This window comes from Triticum aestivum, chromosome 7A, assembly GCF_018294505.1.
Source record: "Triticum aestivum cultivar Chinese Spring chromosome 7A, IWGSC CS RefSeq v2.1, whole genome shotgun sequence".
Taxonomy (NCBI): domain Eukaryota; kingdom Viridiplantae; phylum Streptophyta; class Magnoliopsida; order Poales; family Poaceae; genus Triticum; species Triticum aestivum.
This window is the reverse complement of record NC_057812.1, coordinates 663875460-663886254: the sequence shown is the minus strand read 5'-3', so window position 1 is coordinate 663886254 and position 10795 is coordinate 663875460.

Below are 10795 nucleotides of genomic sequence, written 5' to 3'. Positions count from 1 at the left end.
TGTTGGTCTTCCATGCATCCTTGAGGAGAAGGTTCTTGTAGCGACCAGACCTCAAACGGTCCAATCTCTGTGCTCAGGTGTCATCCCTGGATCAGTAATGCTGACACCACACAGTACTTCAAGGATTTATAACAGAGTAGCAATCACACACTTATTACATCGAGTGTCTCAAAAGAGAGCTTATTACAATAAATATGGCTTAAGGCCATCTAATAACGATAACAGCGGAAGGCTTGGAAGATAAGTGAGTCCATCAACTCCAACGGCATCACTGAGTATAGAACCACGACCTAAAAGCACCTTAATCCTTGTCTAAAAAGTCTGCAACATTAACGTTGCAGCCCGAAACGGGTCAGCACATGGAATATGCTGGCAATGTAACACATAGAGAGCAATGAAAGATATATGCTATACTACATGCATAGTTGGCTGGTGGAAAGCTCTATGGTTACAGTTTTGCGTAAAGCCAATTTTTCCCTACTACAAAGGAATAAATTTTATTTAACTATCATGGTAGTTGTTAAACATTGAGAATGGTTGACAGCATTCTCAATCCCAATTAAGCATCATCATTAAACAAAACCCAAGAAAATTAATTTTTGAGTAACATGATGAGATTCACATGATACTCCAGGTACTAGATACTCAAGATGTCCATAACCGGGGACATGGCTAACCATGATTAATTTATACACTCTGCAGATGTTTGCGCACTTTTCCCCACAAGACTCGATCTCCTCCGTTGGGATTCTCGCACTACAAGTTGTTTGAGAAACGGATGACCGAGGCATAATCTTTCAGAAGCGCTAGCACCTTACGATCGGGTAGACCGTTACACCTACTTTCCCCTACATTTGCTAGTCTACCACTGTAAGAGTTCGCACAACTTATTCAACTATGCTAGAGCCCATAGTAGCTTGTGGCTGCACACGGAAGTTTCTAGCATGAATAATCTCATGATCCTTTGAGCCTGGGTGGCGGTCCAAAAGAAAATAGCAATCGCTGGAATACCCAGGTGCCTCAGTCCACCCAGACGTGTATTTAAGTTGCCACCTTAGATAAACCTTCTAATTTAACAATCTCACATCTGTCATGGATTTCACTCACCCAATCCACGTCTACTGGCATAGCATGGCATAATAAGCAAACATAGAAGTAACTCCCAAAGGTTTGATAATAATAGGTAATAGGTACTACCTTAACTACTTCCCAAACCCACAATTTAATTAGATCCTAATCATGCAATGTGTGATGGTTGATCTAATGCAATAAAACTGGGTAATTGGAAGTATGATCAAAGTGTTATTTGCCTTGCTGATGATCCGCGAAACCTAGCGATTCGAAGTAGCAAGCGGCGCACTCCGGGTACTCTATCGCAAACAAACAAGCATATAATAAGTACTCAACTAATCCACAAGCAAAACTCAAATAAGAGATCTAACCAGAAAGTTCAACTTAGGAACTCCGGTTGGCAAAAAGAATCAAATCGAATGAAGCAACGAAAGACAAACGGCAAAAGAAACAAGCTTCGTTTACTATTCTGGATCTAGGGCAATTTTTACAGTGGCAAAAACTTGTTTGAGTTGGTTAAATGGAAAGAGGGTTTCGAGACAAAACTCCAGACGCTTGAATCGCCTGATTCCGATAAACGAGCGAAAAGTTATACTAGAACGAAAAACAGATCAGGAATCGTGATCAGAAAAATCGTGGATTTAATCCGAGAAAAAGAAAATGACGAACAGATTAACGAATGGACGTTCGTTAACTGGATCTAAACGAAGAACGCGTTCGTTAAAACGAACAAACGAGCGAACACTCGCTAAAACTAAACCGAAAAAACCGATCTATCTAAAAAAACGAATCTAAAAAAACCAAAAAAACCTGTGAAAACCTAACGGTTTTCTAAAAAAAACCGGTGGCTCGACATCGTCGGCGGCGAACTCCGGCGGCGGCGCGGCGGCGAGGCGGCGGCGGCGGCTACAGGCGGCGGCGGCTAGGGTTTGGGAGCGGGGTGCGGTGCGGCTGGGCTGGCTGAGGCGGCCCGGGGCGCGGCTATTTAAAGCCCCGGCTAGGCAGAGTCCTGGCCGGTTACGGCCCAAAGTCGGTTCGGATTTTTTTTAAATATGTACGGTCAGAGAAAGAAACAAAAGGAATACTAAACGGACTCCAAGAATCCCGAACTAAATTTTCCCCGGCTTCTAAAATCAAGCCGCACAGGATGAACATTTATTTGGGACCTAAATGCAATTTTGAAAAACGCGTATTTTTCCTACATTCAAATAAAATAGCAAATAAAACCAAAATAAAATCTTATTTGATTTTCTTATTAAATCCTCAATATTTCTTTATTTTGGGAAAGTCATTTTATTCCCTCTCTCATATTTTTGTAATAAAAATAATTGAAGATAAAATAAATAAAATCAAATGATCCTATTTTCAAATTTTGAGAAAACTCAAATATGAAAATAACGAAATCCCCAACTCTCTCAGAGGTACCTTGAGTTGCGTAGAATTTCTAGGATGAACCCAAAATGCAATAAAATATGGTATGCAAGGATGATCTAGTGTGTAACATTCCAAATTGAAAATTTGGGATGTTACAAACCTACCCCCCTTAAGATGAATCTCGCCCTCGAGATTCGGGTTGGCTAGAAAATAGGTGAGGGTGGTCCTTCAGCAAATCTTCCTCTTGCTCCCAGGTGGCTTCATCCTCCGTGTGGTGGCTCCACTAAACTTTGCAAAACTTTATAACCTTGATGCGGGTGACTCGACTGGCATACTCTAAAATCTTGATTGGTTTCTCCTCATAGGTCAAATCACTGTCCAACTGAATTGCTTCCAGCAGCACTGTACCTCTCAGCGGTATATCAGCCATCTCTGCATGGCACTTCTTCAACTGGGAAACATGGAACACGTCGTGAACTCCTGACAATCCTTCGGGCAATTCCAACTTATAGGCTACTTCTCCCATACGCTCCAAAACTTTGTATGGGCCTACAAAACGTGGCGCTAACTTTCCCTTAACTCCAAAGCGCTTAACTCCTTGAAGTGGGGATACTCGAAGATAAACTCGGTCTCCGACTTCGTAAACTGTCTCCTTGCATTTAGAATCTGCCTAGCTCTTCTGCCTGGATTGAACGACCTTGAGCCTATCGCAAATCGATTTCACTTTCTGGATTGATAGACTCCTTAATCAGATCTGGTCCGAACAACTGGCGGTCTCCAACTTCATCCCACGACAATGGGGTCCTGCACCTCCTTCCGTACAAGGCTTCGAAAGGGGCCATCTTCAAACTGGATCAATAGTTGTTGTTGTAAGAGAACTCTACATATGGTAAATTCTCGTCTCAACTAGATCCGTAATCTAGCGCACAAGCTCTCAGCATATCCTCCAAAATCTGATTGACTCTCTCGGTCTGTCCATCTGTCTGCGGATGGAAAGTTGTGCTGAATTCTAGCCTGGTACCCAAAGTTTCATGCAACTGATTCCAGAACTTTGAGGTAAATTGGGTTCCTCTATCTGATACAATGCTCCTTGGAACTCCATGCAGACATACAATTCTGGTCATGTATATCTTTGCCAACTTTGCACTAGTATAGGTAGTCTTCACTGGAATGAAATGAGCTACCTTTGTCAAACAATCGACTACAACCCAGATTGAGTCATAGCCTGAACGAGTTCTGGGTAAACCCGTAATAAAATCCATGCCTAACTTATCCCACTTCCATTCGGGTATCGGCAATGGCTGTAGCAATCCTGCTGGCTTCTGATGCTCAGCTTTTACCCTTTGGCATACATCACAAACTGCTACATACTCTGCAATATCCTTCTTCATTCCGGTCCACCAGAAGGTATCCTTCAAATCCAAATACATCTTGGTATTTCCTGGGTGAATCGAATATGGTGAATCATGGGCCTCTTGTAGAAATAAATTCCTGATCTCCGAATCATTAGGCACATAAACACGGTCTTCAAACCATAAGGTATCGTGCTCATCTTCACGAAATCCCTTAGCTTTTCCTTTGCTCATTTTCTCCTTTATAGAGGCAATCTCCTTGTTAGTCTTCTGGGCTTCTCTGATCTTATCCATCAAAGTAGACTGAATCTCCAATGCTGCTACATAGCCTCTTGGAACTATTTCCAAACATAGCTCTCGAAGATTTTCGGCTAACTCCCTTGGTAAATCTCCCGTCATTAAGGTGTTGACATGGCTTTTACGGCTCAACGAGTCAGCTACTACGTTAGCCTTTCCGGGGTGATAATGCATTTTCATATCATAATCCTTGATGAGCTCCAACCATCTCCTTTGCCTGAGATTCAACTCCTTCTGTGTGAAAATATACTTCAAACTCTTGTGATCCGTGTACACTTCACAATGGTTTCCAATGAGAAAGTGTCTCCAAGTTTTCAACGCATGCACCACGGCTACTAACTCCAAATCATGTGTGGCATAATTTAACTCATGCGGCTTAAGCTGTCGTGAGGCATATGAAACAACTCTTCCTTCCTGCATAAGCACTGCTCCAAGTCCTCGACGTGAAGCGTCGCAATACACATTATAATCCTTGGTCTGATCTGGCAAAATCAACACAGGTGAGGTAACCAAACATTTCTTCAACTCCTGGAAACTAGCCTCACACTCCTCAGTCCATATGGACTTGGTTTCCTTTTTCAACAACTCCGTCATAGGCTGCACAATCTTTGAGAAATTTTCAATGAATCTCCGGTAGTATCCTGCGAGTCCAAGAAAACTCCGGATCTCTCCAACTGTTGTTGGGGCTTCCCAATTTTTCACAGTATCAACCTTGGTGGGAACTACTGCTATACCTTCTCCAGATATAACGTGTCCGAGAAATCCAACGTCCTTCAACCAAAACTCACATTTGCTAAACTTGGCATATAATTGATGGTCTCTGAGCTTACCAAGTACCAAACGCAAATGCTCCTTATGCTCCTCTTCATTATTCGAGTATACCAGGATATCGTCAATGAACGCCACGACGAACTTATCCAAAAACTCCATGAATACTTTGTTCATCATGTTCATAAAATATGCAGGTGCGTTAGTCAGACCAAATGACATAACGGTATACTCGTACAGCCCATACCTGGTGGTAAAAGCCGTCTTAGGTATATCCTATTCTTGAATCTACAACTGATGGTATCCTGATCGCAGATGGATCTTGGAAAATACCTTAGCTCCTTGCAATCGATCAAACAGATCATTTATCATTGGCAGTGGATACTTGTTCTTGATGATTACTTCATTCAATCCTCGATAATCAACAACCATCCTTAACGATCCATCCTTCTTCTCCACTAGAAGTACTGGCAATCCCCAAGGCGAAGAACTTGGGTGAATATATCCTTTATCCAGTAAATCCTTAATCTGCTTCTTAATCTCCACCAAATCCTTTGCGAGCATCCTATATGGTCTCTTTGATATTGGCCCTGTTCCTGGCAAAAGCTCAATCAAAAACTCAATATCTCTATCCGGTGGCATGCCTGGCAACTCCTCTGGAAATAAATCAGGGAAATCCTTCACCACTGGTACTTCCTCCTGCACAACTCCTGTTAAACAATTTACTTGAGTCCCTGTTGGCACATGTCGGGATACATACTTGATCCTTCTCCCTTATGGGGTGGTAAGAAAAATCGACTTACTGGCGCAATCGATGTTTCCTCCATACATCGATAGCCAATCCATACCCAGAATTACATCCAATCCTTGTGATTCCAAAATTATTAAATCCGAGGGAAACACATGCCTACCTATACTCAATGGCACTTGAAAACATCCCTGGCTAGCCATATACTCCACTCCTGGTGAGCTTACTAACATAGGTGTGCTAAGAACTTTGGTGGGCAGGTTATACTTATCCACAAATCCCCTTGATATGTATGAATGCGATGCACTAGTATCAAAAAGAACGAATGCAGTAAATGACTTAACCAAAAACTTACCGATTACTGCATCCGGCTGCTCTTCAACCCCCTCCACGTTAATGTGGTTCACCTATCCCCTATTGAAAGGGTTCGGCTTCTTCCCAGAGCTTCCATTGCCATTTCCATTCTGGGATTCAGGACATAATATACGGTCTTCTGGCACTTAAAGCAAGTGACTTGGCTCAGGTCTCTCTTGGCTGGAGTTGATGGGTTGGTACGGTTCTGGCCGTTGCTTCCTCCATTCCCATTACCATTCTTGGTGCCATTGTGATTATGCGAGCTACCTCCTCCATGGTTATGCTCAAAATGTCCTCCCGGTCTAGGGGTAAAGCGTGGCTTCTGCTGAGCTCCAGAATTGTACTCCCCTTGTCCATACTTCCTCTTGTGGTTCTCAATATGCTGCTGCTTGCCTTCAATCACGAAAGCACGATCTACCAACTCCTGGGAGTTGTTGAAGGTTGCTACCATCAACTGCATGCTCAACTCATCATTCAGTCCTTCCAAAAACTTCTCCTGCTTAGCTGCATCCGTAGCAACGTCATCTGGGGCATAACGTGCTAGCTTACTAAAGTCCTCCACATACTAGCCAACTGTCCTTCCTCCTTGGCGCAAGTTGCGAAACTCTCGCTTCTTCATGGCCATAGCTCCTGCTGAAACATGGGCAGTAGGGAGAGCCTGCTGAAACTGGTCCCACGTGACAGTGTCGATAGGGAAAGTGGATGTGAAATTCTCCCACCATGATGCTGCAGCTCCTTCAAGCTGATGTGCGGCAAACTTCACCTTTTCCGCATCTGTGCATCCTGCCGTGGTCAACTCCCTAGCTGTCTTGCGGAGCCAATCATCTGCTACTATCGGCTCGGTGCTACTGGAAAACACCGGCGGATTCAGCCTAAGAAAACGGGATAAGTGATCAACAGGTGGTGGTGGGGGTGGGGGGTTGTTGTTGTTGTTCCCCTGATTCTGATTCTGAACTAGCAACTGCATCAATGTGTTCTGCTGCTGGATCAACTGAGTGAGCTCCGGTGGGAAGGTAAATCCGGGGTCACGTCTCGGAGGCATCTGAGGGTTTAGAAAAGATGAGATTTAAGAATAGAGAGGGGTCTAGAGAGAAAACACTACCCATATGCACATGAGGCAAAAGCAAACAATTCACTTCATTCAATCAAACAAGGACATACAATCGATCTAATGATCGCAAAAGTGCTCGGACTACTATATTTACATGGTGGACTACTACTACTATTGGGGTGGTCTACTAGAAATATTCTTCGGTTGCAGACTCCATGATATCTGCTCCTGCTTCATCAACATAGTCATCATCGCTATCATCTGGATCTGAGTCGGTGTCATCGATGATGATGTAGTCTTCCAGGCGAATCTCCTTGGGTTCTTCGCCTTCTTCTACTGGTGTAGGGCCTCCCATGAATATTCCGATCTTCTTGATCAGATTGTCATTCTTCCCCACTAATACTTCGATTTCCTCTTCATAATCTTCACGTGTAGCCTTGAGTTCTTCCTCCAGTTCCTTGATTATTGTCCTCGCCTTCTTCAGATATATCATGTCGGCGCACATCTGGTTCTCCTGACGTCAAATGTGCTGGTTTAACTCCTGGATAAAAGCTGTAATTGATCTATCCTTCCTGGTGCTGATCATCTCCCAGTGCTCATCTCGGCGCCCACAAATCTGGTAGATAGTATCCTTGAGATCATTGCGGTAAACTTCTCCAATGCGTCCCATGGCGATGTGAGCTTCCATAATCTTTCCTAGATTCCAAGTTGGTGCATCAAAAGAAAACTCTATGGGATCAGTGACTGGCATGAACGTCCTCCCTGGAACTTGAACTTGAATCATCCAGCGCTCCTCTTCAGGTAAAGTGGCGTTGTAGGTTCCGGTGAAACTTGGTACTCCTATGTTCAGGTATCTAGTGACCTCCTTCAAGTGACGTCCAAAGGGTGTATCTTCATCCGGTTGCGTGAACTTGTTCTTTGCATCCGCCATCCTAAAAGAGCAAAAAAGATGAGAAGTCAGAATGAGAAGAGAGTGAGTAGTGATCTAGGTCTTTTTGCTTAGTGGTCGTGTCCTACAGTCAGCGTGTGCTCTGATACCATCTTGTAGCGACCAGACCTCAAACGGTCCAATCTCTATGCTCAGGTGTCATCCCTGGATCAGTAATGCTGACACCACACAGTACTTGAAGGATTTATAACAGAGTAGCAATCACACACTTATTACATCGAGTGTCTCAAAAGAGAGCTTATTACAATAAATATGGCTTAAGGCCATCTAATAACGATAACAGCGGAAGGCTTGGAAGATAAGTGAGTCCATCAACTCTAATGGCATCACTGAGTATAGAACCACGACCTAAAAGCACCTTAATCGTCATTTGAAAAGTCTGCAACATTAACGTTGCAGCCCGAAACGGGTCAGCACATGGAATATGCTGGCAATGTAACACATAGAGAGCAATGAAAGATATATGCTATACTACATGCATAGTTGGCTGGTGGAAAGCTATATGGTTACAGTTTTGCGTAAAGCCAATTTTTCCCTACTGCAAAGGAATAAATTTTATTTAACTATCATGGTAGTTGTTAAACATTGAGAATGGTTGACAGCATTCTCAATCCCAACTAAGCACATCATTAAACAAAACCCAACAAAATTAATTTTTGAGTAACATGATGAGATTCACATGATAATCCAGGTACTAGATACTCAAGATGTCCATAACCGGGGACACGGCTAACCATGATTAGTTTATACACTCTATAGAGGTTTGCGCAATTTTCCCCACAAGACTCGATCTCCTCCGATGGGATTCTAGCACTACAAGTTGTTTGAGAAATGAATGACCGAGACATAGTCTTTCAGAAGCGCTAGCACCTTACGATCGGGTAGACCGTTACACCTACTTTCCCCAACATCTGCTAGTCTACCACTGTAAGAGTTCGCACAACTTAATCAACTATGCTAGAGCCCATAGTAGCTTGTGGTTGCACATAGAAGTTTCTAGCATGAATAATTTCATGATCCCTTTGAGCCTGGGTGGCGGTCCAAAAGAAAACATGTAATCGCTGGAATACTCAGGTGCCTCAATCCACCCAGATGTGTATTTAAGTTGCTACCTTAGATAAACCATTTAATTTAACAATCTCACATTTGTCATGGATTTCACTCACCCAATCCACGTCTACTAGCATAGCATGGCATAATAAGCAAACGCAGAAGTAACTCCCAAAGGTTTGATAATAACAGGTAATAGGTACTACCTCAACTACTTCCCAAACCCACAATTTAATTAGATCCTAATCATGCAATGTGAGGGTTGATCTAATGCAATAAAACTGGGTAATTGGAAGTATGATCAAAGTGTTACTTGCCTTGCTGATGATCCGCGAAACCTAGCGATTCGAAGTAGCAAGCGGCGCACTCTGGGTACTCTATCGCAAACAAACAAGCATACAATAAGTACTCAACTAATGCACATGCAAAACTCAAATAAGAGATCTAACCAGAAAGTTCAACTTAAGAACTCCGGTTGGCAAAAAGAATCAAATCGAACGAAGCAACGAAAGACAAACGGCAAAAGAAACAAGCTTCCTTTACTATTCTGGATCTAGGGCAATTTTTACAGTGGCAAAAACTTGTTTGAGTTAGTTAAACGGAAAGAGGGTTTCGAGACAAAACTCCAGACGCTTGAATCGCCTGATTCCGATAAACGAGCGAAAAGTTATACTAGAACGAAAAACAGATCAGGAATCGTGATCAGAAAAATCGTGGATTTAATCCGAGAGAAAGAAAATGACGAACAGATTAACGAATGGACGTTCGTTAACTGGATCTAAATGAAGAACGCGTTCGTTAAAACGAACGAACACTCGCTAAAACTAAACCGAAAAGAAACCGATCTATCTAAAAAACGAATCTAAAAAAACCGAAAAAACCGGTGAAAACCTAACGGTTTTCTAAAAAACCGGTGGCTCGACCTTGTCGGCGGCGAACTCCAGCGGCGACGGCGGCTACATGTGGCGGCGGCTAGGGTTTGGGCGCGGGGCGCGACGCGGCTGGGCTGGCTGAGGCGGCCCGTGGCGCGGCTATTTAAAGCCCCGGCCAGGCGGAGTCCTGGCCGGTTACGGCCCAAAGTCGGTTCGGATTTTTTTTAAATAGTTACGTTCAGAGAAAAAAAGAGGAATACTAAAGAGACTCCAAAAATCCTGAAATAAATTTCCCAGGATTCTAAAATCAAGCCGCACAGGATGAACATTTATTTGGGGCCTAAATGCAATTTTGAAAAACACGTATTTTTCCTAAATTCAAATAAAACCAAAATAAAATCTTATTTGATTTTTTATTAAATCCTCAATATTTCTTTATTTTGGGAAAGTCATTTTATTCCCTCTCTCATATTTTCGTAATAGAAATAATTGAAGATAAAATAAATAAAATCAAATGATCCTATTTTCAAAATTTGAGAAAACTCAAATATGAAAATAACGAAATCCCCAGCTCTCTCAGAGTGTCCTTGTGTTGCGTAGAATTTCTAGGATCAACCCAAAATGCAATAAAATATGATATGCAAAGATGATCTAGTGTATAACATTCCAAATTAAAAATTTGGGATGTTACAATTCTTCTATGGGACAATCCTTCGAACAGTCCACCGCTCCCTGGCCATGGTTGCACGTTGACTCCGCTAGAGTTGCCGACGTTGAGAGGTAGTCGGATTTTGTTCGATGAGCAGGTCAGTAATGGAGTTTGATCATGTAGTACATAGTTATTCCATTTCCATCCCATAATTTCTCCGTTGCCCACCGTCTTATATATAGGTCTGGGTCGGTGCCAAC